The sequence below is a fragment of the Vicia villosa genome, unplaced genomic scaffold (genome assembly GCF_029867415.1).
Source record: "Vicia villosa cultivar HV-30 ecotype Madison, WI unplaced genomic scaffold, Vvil1.0 ctg.002981F_1_1, whole genome shotgun sequence".
Classification (NCBI taxonomy): Eukaryota; Viridiplantae; Streptophyta; class Magnoliopsida; order Fabales; family Fabaceae; genus Vicia; species Vicia villosa.
Window position 1 is genome coordinate 257,733 of NW_026706082.1, and position 13,396 is coordinate 271,128.

The window sequence follows — 13,396 nt, forward strand, 5'->3', positions numbered from 1 at the left end:
AAAGACTAGTGGCTGTTGCCCCTGGTTACCCTGGTTACCTTCTGGAGGAAGATAATGGTATATACTACCATCCTCTCAGAAATTGTGTTGCTGCTGAGGAGAAGCCCTTCTTGGATGAAATGGAACAATTAAGACTGGCTGCTGAAATGGAAGCAAATCCATGCAGGGATATTGTTATCTTTGTTCCTGATTATCCTGTTCTGCTAGGAGACTTCAAGACTCTCTTTGACTTTCTGAGGGAAAACCCTTCTAAGAAAGACCCAAGCTTGGTCATTCCAGAAGTTGTTGACCCACCAGAAGTTGAAGGTCCTTCTGCTCCAAGGAATCTAGATGCCATTCTTCAGGCACTTGAGAATGGAGACTCGGAAATTCCTGCTGCAGAATATGGAGATGCTTCTATGCAAGAAGCAGATGCTGAAGATCATGTTGCTAAAACTGTTCCTGTTGAGGAAATCCCTGCAAATGATCTATCAATGGAAGCTGCAGATCAACATGCTATTCCTGTGGTTGAAAGCGGTGAAGCTTCTTCTGATGAATCTTCTCGTCTTGCAAGGACTCTGGAAGATATTCAGAAAAGACAGGATGAGCAAAGCTCGCTCAACGCTGAGTATAGCGCTTTCATGGTGAGGCAAGAAGGACACAACAATATGGTTCAAGAGATGCTGACCAAGATCTTGTCAAGACTAGGGCCATCTTAGATTGAGTCTGTATTGTTTCTTTCTTTTCGTTGCATCTGTCTTTGTGCATCTGATCTTTCTTGTCTTCATGTACTTCCATACCTGCTGTTTGAACTTCAATGAAATCATCTTCTTCCTCCGTGTGTTTCGTTTTGTTTGTCTCTGAATCTTTTTTGCTTTTTGATGATATGACAAAAAAGGGGGAGAAGATAAATGATAAATGATTTGATTAATCTATCAGTTGCTGGGTAAAGCTCCCACACATTCACTAACAAGAACTGCAAGTTCTATATGGTTTAAGTGTTTTGCAGGTATAAAGAAGTGAAGAGAATCTTCAAAGCAAACACAAGAAGCTAAACCATGGAAACTGAAGCAAGCTGAGTGCTATCAAGCTTCAGAAATCAGAAGCAAGAAAGAAGAATGAATCAGAAGCACTGATAATAGAATTTGATCCATATTTGTCTATTTGATTTGACAAAATTCTATTTGCTCTGATATATTATTTGCTCTGATACATTATTTTAGCCTATATGGCTCTGATACATATAATGTGTTCAAATATACATTTTATGTTCTAACTCGTTCATGCTGACTTTTGTCGTTTAGTTTTTGTTCTGTAACATTTCAGGATGTAGAGATGCTCAGATGATGCTCTGGTACATTCAACAATGTTCTGATACAAATCTAGCATGAAGTGATGTTGGTAGAAATTCAAAGCTCTGAAGCTATCCGAGGGAAGCAGAAATCAGAAGCTGTGAATGTTCTAAAGATCCAGAAAACTCAAGTTCTGAAGCTGTCCTAAATGGAAGCAGAAATCAGAAGCTGTGAATGTTCAGAAGATCAAAGAAATTCAAGTTCTGAAGCTGTCCTAAATGGAAGCAGAAGTCAGAAGCTGTGAATGTTCAGAAGATCAAAGAAATTCAAGTTCTGAAGCTGTCCTAGATGGAAGCAGGAATCAGAAGCTGTGAGTGTTCTAAGGATCTAAAGAAATTCTAGTTCTGAAGCTGTCCAATGGAAGCAGAAGTCAGAAGCTAGGAATTCTCTAAAGACAAGAAGCGTATATGATCGTCTCTACCGAAATAATCAGGGAAGTCTTTTATTAAAGTTCTTCGAGTATTTATTTCAGGGGGAGATTATTTATCTCAGGGGGAGATTGTTAATCTCAGGGGGAGACATATTCATATGCTTATGCTATAGCTGTGTAATTTGTCTTTTGCCGTCTGTTCTTTCTGATCGCAAATTCATATCATTTATATATGTTTTTGTCATCATCAAAAAGGGGGAGATTGTTAGAACAAGATTTGTTCTGATCAATTATCTTAGTTTTGATGATAACAATAATATGAATTTTGCTTAAGATAATATGGTACTCTAATCCAATGCAATTTCCCTTTCAGGAAATATATAAAGAGTACGCATAATTCAGCGCTCAGAAGCTTTGTCTCAAGGGTTCAGCATGCAACATCAGAACATGGTCTGGCAAGACATCAGAAGATGGTCGAAGCAGAATCAGAACATGGGTCTATGGAAGCATCAGAAGAACAAGAGAACAGAAGCACTGAAGTTCTGATGGTATCACGCTCAGAAGCACTTCAAGGTCAGAAGATCAGAAGATGCTATGCACCAAGCTGTTTGACTCTGATGATATTCAAACGTTGTATTCACAAACATCAGATCAGAAGAAAGTACAAGTGGCAAGCTACGCTGACTGACAAAAGGAACGTTAAAAGCTATTCTAGGCTACGTCAGTAGACACAGCGTGAACAAGGCTCGAGGTAGTTGACAAAAGCGTATAACATTAAATGCGATGCTGTACGGAACACGCAAAGCATTAAATGCATTCAACGGTCATCTTCTCCAACGCCTATAAATATGAAGTTCTGATGAGAAGCAAGGTTAACGACTCTGAACAAAAACAACTCATATAAACTTGCTGAAACTCTGTTCAAATCAAAACTCAGAATCTTCATCTTCATCAAAGCTCACTACATTGCTGTTGTAATATATTAGTGAGATTAAGCTTAAACGATTAAGAGAAATATCACAGTTGTGATTATCGCTTTTAAGAAGCATTTGTAAACTCTTAGAATTACATTAAGTTGTAAGGAACTAGAGTGATCGTGTGGATCAGAATACTCTAGGAAAGTCTTAGGAGTGCACTAAGCAGATTGTAACTAGAGTGATCGTGTGGATCAGTAGACTCTAGAAAAGTCTTAGAGGGTATCTAAGCAGTGTTCCTGGAGTGATCAGTGTGTGATCAGAAGACTCTGGAAGACTTAGTTGCTGACTAAGTGGAAAACCATTGTAATCCGTGCGATTAGTGGATTAAATCCTCAGTTGAGGTAAATCATCTCTGCGGGGGTGGACTGGAGTAGTTTAGTTAACAACGAACCAGGATAAAAATAACTGTGCATTTATTTTTATCTGTCAAGTTTTTTAAAGCTACACTTATTCAACCCCCCCCCCCTTTCTAAGTGTTTTTCTATCCTTCACTGTCAGTAATACAAACACTGATGTTGGCCAATCCAGTGGGACCAATGTCAATCCTGACTATGACGAAATTTTGAAGCTTATCAAAAGAAGTGAATACAAGATTGTGGATCAGCTTATGCAGACTCCTTCAAAGATCTCAATACTTTCATTGCTCTTAAACTCTGAAGCCCACAGGGAAGCCCTGATGAGAGTCTTAGATCAAGCTTTTGTAGATCATGATGTGACTGTTGACCACTTTGATGGGATAATAACCAACATAATAGCCTGCAACAATTTAAGCTTCTGTGATGAAGAACTCCCCGAGGAGGGTAAAAATCACAACCTTGCTCTACACATTTCTATGAACTGTCAGTCAGACTCTTTGTCCAATGTGTTGGTAGACAGCGGATCTTCCTTGAATGTGATGCCAAAGACGAATCTTGCTCGTTTGTCCTACCAAGGAATGCCTATGAAGTTCAGTGGTGTAGTAGTCAAAGCATTTGATGGATCGCGAAAATCTGTTATTGGTGAAGTCAACCTTCCCATGACAATTGGTCCACATACATTTCAAATCACCTTCCATGTCATGGATATTCAAGCTGCTTATAGTTGTCTGTTAGGACGACCATGGATCCATGAAGCAGGGGCAGTAACTTCTACGCTCCATCAAAAGTTAAAGTTTGTAACAAATGGAAAATTGGTAACAATAAGTGGAGAAAAAGCCTTGATGGTGAGCCATTTGTCCAATTTCTCTTTTATCAGTGCTGATGATGTGGAAGGAACTCAGTTCCAAGGTCTCTCTTTAGAAGACGAATCTTCCAAGAAGAAAGCATCAATCTCTTGTTACAAAGAGGCAGTAAAGGTAGTAAAAGATGGAACTACCACTGGCTGGGGGCAAGTTGTGATCCCTACCAAGAATGAAACTAGAGTAGGACTCGGATGTTCACCAACATTCTCAAACTGCACCAAGAAGGATGAAACCCTTCGTGCGATCAAAGAAACATTCATTAGTGGAGGATTCCTTAACCCAATTCCTCAAGAGGTTAATGTCCTTATCGAAGAATGTATCGAAGAAGGTCTACCCGATACTGAAGAAGAATGGAAGTGTTTTCTCAATGACTCAGGATACATATCTCAGGAAGAACCATATGCACCGTTCTATCCTCCTTCAGAGAAATCCAAAGGCAATGAAACTGAGCCTGTTCCTGCAGAGATCTGGGACACCTTGGGGCAACCAAGTGTCAAATATGATTATATGGTGAAATACACTGCACCTGAAAGTTCAAAGATTGGCATTGAAGATATCCAACCAACTGGATGGGGAGATTCCTTTGAATATAATAGTCAACCAGAAGAGGTTTATCAGCCCTCTCAATTTTCTCAGCAGCCTGAAATTACTGAAGATTTCGGATTCAATACATCTGCCAAGGTTTATAATACTGAAGATGATTATTATCACATAAATGCCAATTTTGAAGATGAAGGGGAAGATGGCCCCGCAGTTGACTCGGAAAGTGTCTCTGACAATGAGTCTCTTCATCATGAAGACTGGGAATTACATCCTGAAAATTCTGAAGATTGTGACTCGTCTTATGCTCTTCAAGAAGTAGAAGAAGACCGTTTCAACTCTACAAAGAACAAAGGTGACAAACCAGGACCTTCAAATCCTGCTCGACCAGCGGTCAATGTCAATACTGAAGCTAATTTTGAGGAGAATTTTCCTGAATACATAATGCACAGAGGAGTTCGTTGCTACTGGAAAGTTGTCGACGTTCCGAATGTTGTTCGCCGCTCAAAGTAATCACCTCGCTATTATTTTGACCTCCTGCCTTGCCCAAAGCAGAGAGATGTTTTATAGGGCTTTGCTTTTAAATGTTCCGCCCAAATAACTTTGTGCATAGGGCTTTGTTTTAAAAGTTTCCCTCTTTGTCCTGCCCAAGACAAATGAGTTTGTGTTTAGGGCTTTGTTTCAAAAATGAATCATAAATAAAGTGTCATTTTGAATTCCCTACATTATATGTTTTATTTTTGCTTTTTTCTGGAAATGGTAATCCTAAAAAACCAAAAAAAAAACTTTTTCAAAAAAAATCTGCATACACTCCTGCATTCATAAATTTTCTGAAATAAATATAAATCATATGTGCAGATTTACTATTGATAAACCCATTGAATGCAATAACCCTATGCCCTCTCCCAACTTTGAGTTTCCTGTGTTCGAAGCCGAAGAAGAGGAAGAAGAGGAGATCCCGGACGAGATCTCTCGATTACTTAAGCACGAGGAAAGAGCCATTCTGCCTCACAAAGAGCCTTTAGAAAAGGTCAACTTGGGTTCTGAAGAAGACAAAAAAGAAGTGACCATTGGATCGCTGCTTGATACTGATATCAAGAATAAACTGATAGACCTTCTCAAAGAATATGTTGGCGTGTTTGCTTGGTCCTACCAAGACATGCCTGGGTTGGATACCAATATTGTTCAGCATTTCTTGCCATTGAAGCCAGAATGTCCGCCGGTTAAGCAGAAATTGCGAAGGACTCACCCTGATATGGCTAACAAGATCAAAGTGGAAGTTCAAAAACAGCTCGACGCAGGTTTTCTTGCTACAAAGTGATGCCGTTTGGATTAAAGAATGCAGGCGCAACTTACCAAAGGGCCATGACTACTCTCTTTTATGACATGATGCATAAAGAAATTGAAGTTTATGTGGACAACAGGATAGCCAAGTCCAGCACAGAAGAAGAACATATTGAATACCTTTTGAAGTTGTTTCAACGACTGAGGAAATATCAGCTTCGCTTGAATCCTAACAAATGTACTTTCGGAGTTAGATCTGGAAAACTCTTGGGTTTCATTGTCAGCCAAAGAGGTATTGAAGTAGATCCCGACAAAGTCAGAGCTATTCAAGAGATGCCTGCACCAAAAACTGAAAAGCAAGTAAGAGGATTTCTCGGACGACTGAACTATATCTCCAGATTTATCTCTCAAATGACTGCTACTTGTGGGCCAATTTTCAAGCTTCTCCGCAAAGATCAAGGGGTTGTATGGACTGAAGATTGCCAGAAAGTGTTCGACAGTATCAAGGAATACCTGTTAGAACCACCAATATTGGTTCCTCCAGTTGAAGGAAGACCATTAATCATGTACCTTACTGTGTTAGAAGAATTCATGGGTTGTATGCTTGGTCAGCAAGATGAAACCGGTAAGAAGGAGCATGCCATCTATTACCTGAGTAAGAAATTCACGGATTGTGAGTCTCGTTATTCCATGCTCGAAGAAACATGTTGTGCTTTGGCTTGGGCTTCAAAACGTCTCCGCCAGTACATGATCAACAATACTACTTGGTTAATCTCCAAAATGGACCCGATCAAGTACGTCTTTGAAAAGCCTGCCTTAACAGGAAGGATTGCCCGATGGCAAATGCTGTTATCCGAATATGACATTGAATACCGTGCTCAAAAAGTGGTCAAAGGAAGCATTCTCGCCGATCATTTGGCGCATCAACCAATTAATGAATATCAATCTCTCAAGTTTGACTTTCCTGATGAAGATGTCTTGTACTTGAAGATGAAAGATCATGATGAACCGTTACCTGAAGAAGGTCCTGATCCTGAATCAAGATGGGGCCTAATTTTCGATGGGGCAGTAAATGCTTTTGGCAATGGAATTGGGGCATTCATCATCACTCCCAAGGGTACTCATATCCCATTCTCTGCCAGATTGCTATTTGATTGTACCAACAACATCGCAGAATATGAAGCTTGTATCATGGGTCTCGAAGAAGCCATTGACTTAAGGATCAAGATCCTAGACATATATGGAGATTCAGCCCTCGTGATCAACCAAATCAAAGACAAATGGGAAACTTACCACCCTGGCTTAATTCCTTACAGAGATTATGCAAGACGTCTGTTGACTTTCTTCAACAAGGTTGAATTGCATCATATACCTCGAGATCAGAATCGAATGGCAGACGCCTTGGCTACTCTATCTTCCATGTTCAAAGTTAGTCATTGGAACAATATGCCCAAATTCAGAATTATGCGCCTTGAAAGGCCTGCCTATGTGTTTGCAACCGAAGCAGTCATCGATGATACACCGTGGTTCCACGACATCAAACGCTTCCTTCAAACTCAAGAGTACCCGCTTGGGGCATCAAACAAAGATAAGAAAACTCTAAGGAGACTTTCTGGCAGTTTCTTCCTGAACGGAAATGTGCTATAAAAAAAGAAATTTCGACATGGTTTTGCTCAGATGCGTGGATAGACACGAAGCAAACATGTTAATGCATGAAGTGCATGAAGGGTCCTTTGGAACTCATTCAAATGGGCATGCAATGTCCAAGAAGATCTTAAGAGCAGGATAATATTGGTTGACAATGGAATCTGACTGTTACAAACACGTGAAGAGATGTCACAAGTGCCAGATCTACGCAGATAAGATCCATGTGTCGCCGACTCTACTCAACGTTCTATCATCTCCATGGCCTTTCTCTATGTGGGGTATCGACATGATTGGAATGATCAAACCGAAAGCTTCAAACGGTCATCGTTTCATCTTGGTGGCTATTGATTACTTCACCAAATGGGTCGAAGCAGCATCTTACGCCAATGTTACAAGACAAGTGGTTGTGAGGTTTATCAAGAATAACATCATTTGCCGATATGGTGTTCCCAGCAAGATCATTACTGACAATGGTTCAAATTTGAACAACAAAATAATGAAAGAATTGTGTGAGGAATTCAAGATTGAGCATCATAACTCTTCTCCTTACAGACCAAAAATGAATGGCGTCGTCGAAGCCGCTAACAAGAATATTAAGAAGATCGTCCAGAAAATGGTCGTCACTTACAAAGACTGGCACGAAATGCTGCCATTTGCTTTGCATGGGTACCGTATTTCAGTGCGTACTTCAACGGGGGCAACTCCCTTTTCTCTAGTATACGGCATGGAAGCTGTGCTCCCCGTAGAAGTTGAAATCCCATCAATGAGAGTCCTCATGGAGACTAAGTTATCAGAGGCTGAATGGTGTCAAAACAGATACGATCAGTTGAACTTAATCGAAGAAAAACGTATGACTGCTCTATGTCATGGACAGTTATACCAAGCAAGGATGAAACAAGCTTTCAACAAAAAGGTTCGACCTCGTGAATTTCAAGAAGGCGACCTCATGCTTAAAAAGATATTGTCTTTTCAACCAGATTCTAGGGGCAAATGGTCTCCTAATTACGAAGGCCCGTATGTAGTCAAAAGAACATTTTCTGGCGGCGCCATGACTCTTGCAACCATTGATGGTGATGAACTCCCGCATCCTGTGAATGCTGATGCAGTCAAGAAATACTTTGTCTAAAAAAGAACAAAAGAACAGCTCGGTAAGTCGAAAACCCACAAAGGTCGACTTAGGAAAAAATGAGCGTCTCGGTGGACTGAAAACCCGAAAGGGCGGTCCAGGCAAAAATTAGAGACAATAAACAGAAAAAATTCATCCTGGTAGATTGAAAACCTGAAAGGGCAATCTAGGCAAAAATTAAGGATTTATGACAAAGTAACTGCATCAGTCTGTACTTCGTCACCTGAAGAGTCTTTTTCATCAAAGGATCTTCAATCAAATCATCGCCAATCTGAAGCGACAAGCACAGTTGGAACTCAAAGTTGTTAGGGGGAATAGTGGTTATTGCTTTCAATGTAGCCTTTTCCGCATAATTACCATTTCCAACTTTTGTAAATACTCCATGGAATCACACCTTTAGCTGATTACCATCCTATTAAATAAATTTGAGCCTTGTGCCCATTTGTTTGCAATCTCTAATTTCTTTTAGCTTGCAAAATGACGCTTTAATTGTGTTATTCACTTTTGAAAGAAAAAGAAAAAAAGTTTTAAATGAATTTACTTTTCTTTTTCAAAATAAAAGCGAAACTTTCCTTTGAGTGGTGAACAACAGAAGGAACACCAACAGCTATCTCCATAGGATGAACTAAAGATTATCCTTCAGAACTGTTCTCTTCCACAAAAGATAATGAGGCAACGGTATTCTTATGACAAGAAAGAATTCCTAAACCAATTACCCCTCATGGTAGAAAAAGTTCTTCTATCCCCAGTGAAGAAGGTCTTTTATCCCCAGTGACGAAGATTTTCCATCTCCAGTGAAGAAGTTCTTCCATCTCAATGAGAAAAGATGCTTATCTTCCTCAGAGAAGTTGAAAGCACGCAACACCATTCATCACCCGTGTTATCTACACCGTGTTGAAAAAACATTTGCCGAGTATCTGGTTATATTGCGACGTCGGTCCGTCTCCAGTATATACTTCCCTGTCTGTCAGTATCGTCAGCATGCATGCAACATTCATGACATTCATCATTCATACATATTTGCATCATTTATGCATTCTTGCATTTTTTCAATATTCACTTGTTTAGGATATATCTATCCCAAAAAAAGAGAAAAAAGAAAAAAGAAGCAGGTATGGGCGTGTCATCTCTCCAGTAGGTTGTCACCTATAAGCAGAAATAACATCTTCTTTCTCCAGTTCCCCACTGAGATCATCCCTCGTGGAAGAAGGTTGCTTTAGTTTTTCCTCTCAAAATAAAGGAGAAAATCCCCAGTTGAGTTCATTCCTCATGGGTACAAAGTCTTGTTTGACTGTTTCTTTCCAATTCATTCATGGATAGAACCCCATCTTTACCAGAGATTCAATTTCCGATTCCTCAAATAGAGTCGAGAAAAGCTGAACCATAAACAATAGCCTCATCATCTGAGCAGTTTATGTTTCTTTCAAAAGATTTTTCCTCTCAAGGAAATCAACCATGAAGACCATTTGACAATCAGGGCATTATTACGGTTCACGAGGCTGAATAACCAGTAATTTCCCTAGCAAAGTCTCCAGGATCATTTTATCACTCGGCTGATAATTGATCATGTCTTCAAAACCGCTATCACAGGGCTGGTAGCCAGCAACCTTTTGTTCTGGTTATATTATTTAACATGTCTATCACAAGGCTGATAGTCGGTAATATTAACCGAACCTTTGAAACTCTTTTTACCTTGTCAAGTCTATCACAATGCTGATAGTCGGTAACACAGTTTCATACCTTTAACCGTCGCATTATTAACAAGTCTATCCCTGTGCTGATAGTCGGTAATGTCGATAGGTAAGCTTTTCTTACAAAGCTATCATTCCCCGATGAAGCATACACTTGCTTTCCCGAAAAGAAAAAAAACGGATTCTCTTCCTAAAACGGATCGATACATCCTTCCCGATCTCTTGTCCCCAGTGGAGTCAGTTTTTGATATCCCCTCGGTAAAGATATCCTTGCATCATTAGCAATTTTGGTATCTTAGGTCCAAAATTCGCGTCTTCTGATATTTAAGTCTCTCCCACCCTATCAAAACAAAGATTTTCAATCTTCATGGCTCAGGTTGAAGAAACTTAAATAGGGGCATCTGTCATACCCCAATTTTTGACCTAAGATACCACCTCATATCATTTGCATATACATCATTTGCATCTCTAACAAATTGCATAGCTTGTGTTTGCTGCTTGTGACTCAGCAGGATCTAATCAGGAAATTACTCATCAGTACAAGCAACAATCAAATTAGGGTTTTGTTTTCCCTTCATCTCAAATGGATTATCTTCATCAACAATCAACATTTGGTCCTCAAAGATTCATTTCAACAAGCTCAAAGGCTCTCAATTAACCAGATTAGGGTTTTGACTGAAGATAGCATACTCTTGACTTTTGCTCAGGATTTGACCTAATGACTTGGGACATGACCTCAAGACCCCAAGTACATAATTTTGACCTAATCTATTGACTCAAGACATCTCCTACACAAGGATTGATCAACAGTGAAATTTCAAATCATCAGATTAGGGTTTTGAACTATCAGGGACTGAAATCAGGGATCACATTTGGGAAACCCTAAAAAGCTCCAGGGGATCACTCAAAGGTTCCAATCATCTTCAAATAATCCCTATGAAAATATCCAATGGAAATTACATCTTAGTTCAAGATCCACAGTCATCAATTTCATCAGGTCGACAATTAGGGTTTTTGACCTAATTCACCTGAACAACTGACCTTTTAATCAGAACATGGTGCCACAACTTAAAATATGGCTCAAGGTCCTCCAATAACTCAATGTGATCCATTCATACCACTCATTTGGTGAGGATAGCCTGGTTCATTTGAAATCTCCAGAAACGCGATTCGTCTGAAAAAAAGTCAACTGTAGAAGATCACCATTGACTTTTGGGGAATTTTGGTCAACCATGACTTTTGAAGTTTTGAATCATCAATATATGATATATTAAGTCATTTGATCAAGAAAAATCAAGAAAATCAATCAAGAATCAAAAAGTCAAAAGTTTGACTTTTATACTTAGAAAAGATTCTAAGTGTTTTTCAATGGTTTTTTCCAAACTTTGGAAGGGAATAACTCAAAATTTCACCTACAAACTGAAAAAAACTTCCAACATGAAAGTTGTATATTTTGATCCAATAAACAACTTTGTCACATAAATTGATTTTCCAAAAGATCAACCATTTAAGAGATATGGAGCTTCAAAGTTGGTATCTTTTGAAAATTTCACTTAAAATCTCACTTTCTTCAAAGTTCATGGATCTTTTTCACCCATTTCCTTAAAAGTCTTGAAGAAACTTTCAACTAGGGTTTTGAAGTGTATAACATGAGCTTTCCAAAATGTCCAAGAGCATGAAAAAATATGGAACATAGCTATGGTTTTGAATTATGCATTTAGTGATCATTTTCACTTGAAATTTCAAACCATTTTCACTAAGTTTCAATACTATATGACCTATAATACAAGTAATGATGCATCAATGCAATAATTGAGAGATACTTTCTGATTTGAAAATCAGAATGGAAGAGGATAAGAAGCTTGGAAGATTAACCATGGTTAAGTCACTTTTAACCATTTGCATTTAATGTAAAGATTCCATTTTATCTCCAAATGCCAAATCACCACTCCTTGATCAACTTGCAAAGGTCTGAGTTCATAACTCTTGGCCTATAAATAGAGGTCCAAAATCCATCCAAAATCACACCAAAACCTCACAAATTATAGGTTTTCTCTTCCTTTTCTTAGAATGCAAGTTTCATAGTTTTCAAAGAGGTAGAATTTCCAACCTCTAAACCATTGAAGTTCTAGCCAAGTTGATGGTTCCAACAACTCATAAACATCATATGGGATGTGTTTGATCCCTTCATGAACCCCAAAAACATCTAAAACTCAGAATCACTCTTCAACCTCCATGTTTGCATAAAGTGAGCCTTAACATGCCAATTCTCATACCAAGCCATATCTGTCCAAACTATCACTTCTAACACCTCATACATATCACATATGAACTATCCAAACACTCACCAACAATATGAAGCACCTCCATCATCAAATTCGATTCACACTCCAAGGCTCTGCAGATCGGGTTTCATAGCTTTGCACAAGTGAATTCAAATTGTTCCAAGCATCCAAACACCTTCCATAAGGTCCATTGAAGCTATCCAGATCATCAAACAACATCTGGAACCTCTCTTTTGCAGAATTTGATTTCCAGTTTTGCAAGTTTCTAAGGTAAGTTCTATGAACATCAAACTCTATCATACATGCATCATAAATGAAATATTGCTTTGCTATCATGTTTCTGCATGTATATGGATCATTAACCCTCAATCAGTTGCTATTTATCTTGCACATACACGATTTCATGATCAATCTCAGAATTAGGGTTCTTCACGATTTCCAGAAAATTAATGATCTTAGAGTGAAAATAAATGAAATTAAATGGTACCATCATGTTCCTGGTGAAAAATCGAGCAAGATAGACTATCTACTCGATCAAAACAGTCCAGTTTTAAAGATTTTCAAATTCAAATGGGGATGGTGTTCTTGGCGCCATTTTTTGCGAAGGAAATTTGAAAAATGGGTTTGAAATATAATCAGATGGAAGTGTGTTACTTACAAGCTGCGCGCGCAGCTCAGTTGGTCATTGTTTTGGTTGGCAAGCGTGGGTGTGTGGGTTCAAACCCTTGTGAAGACAAAACCAATTTTTTATCACTTCTTTTCTTTAATTTTTTACACAACTTCATCAAGTATTTTAACCAATCAAAATTAATTATTTTTACTTCATTTTTTCAACACTTCATATTTAATATATATATTTTATGAATATCCAAGAAAATCACAAAAAAAATATTTATTTAATACATTTTCATTAAGTTTAAAATGAC